A 480-nucleotide genomic window follows, 5' to 3' on the forward strand; every position below is an offset into this window, starting at 1 on the left:
AGGTAAAGTAACACGACTGATGTACCTTTGTTATAGTCTGAGCTGCTGTGCAGCTATTTAAATTTTTGCACATGCAGGCCTTATTCCTTTCTAAAAGTCTTGCTGTGTAGCATTTCCATGCTTACATCAGCATATGATATTCTCTGTCCTATGGATCAAAAATGCTAAAGGGTATAGGGGGAAAGAAAAGCTTAACCTAGATCTTGTCCTGAGGCTGTGTTAAAATCTAAGGATCGCTTCACTTTCCAATAATTCTTTCAGATTTATTTGTGGAAAAAAATATATAGTATGTGTATGACGAAAAATATCAAACAGCTGAGGATACGCAAGAACTTAGTATTAAAAGCTGGCAGGTCTAGCATCCGCCTTTTGTACTGTCAAAAATATACTCAGTTGAGACTTCCTGACTAGCTCTAACTCCGTAGGTGATCAAATATACACAAGACTCCACCACCACTCTCGTTTAGACTGAGCTAAATT

This window comes from Charadrius vociferus, unplaced genomic scaffold, assembly GCF_000708025.1.
Source record: "Charadrius vociferus isolate BGI_N301 unplaced genomic scaffold, ASM70802v2 scaffold722, whole genome shotgun sequence".
NCBI lineage: Eukaryota > Metazoa > Chordata > Aves > Charadriiformes > Charadriidae > Charadrius > Charadrius vociferus.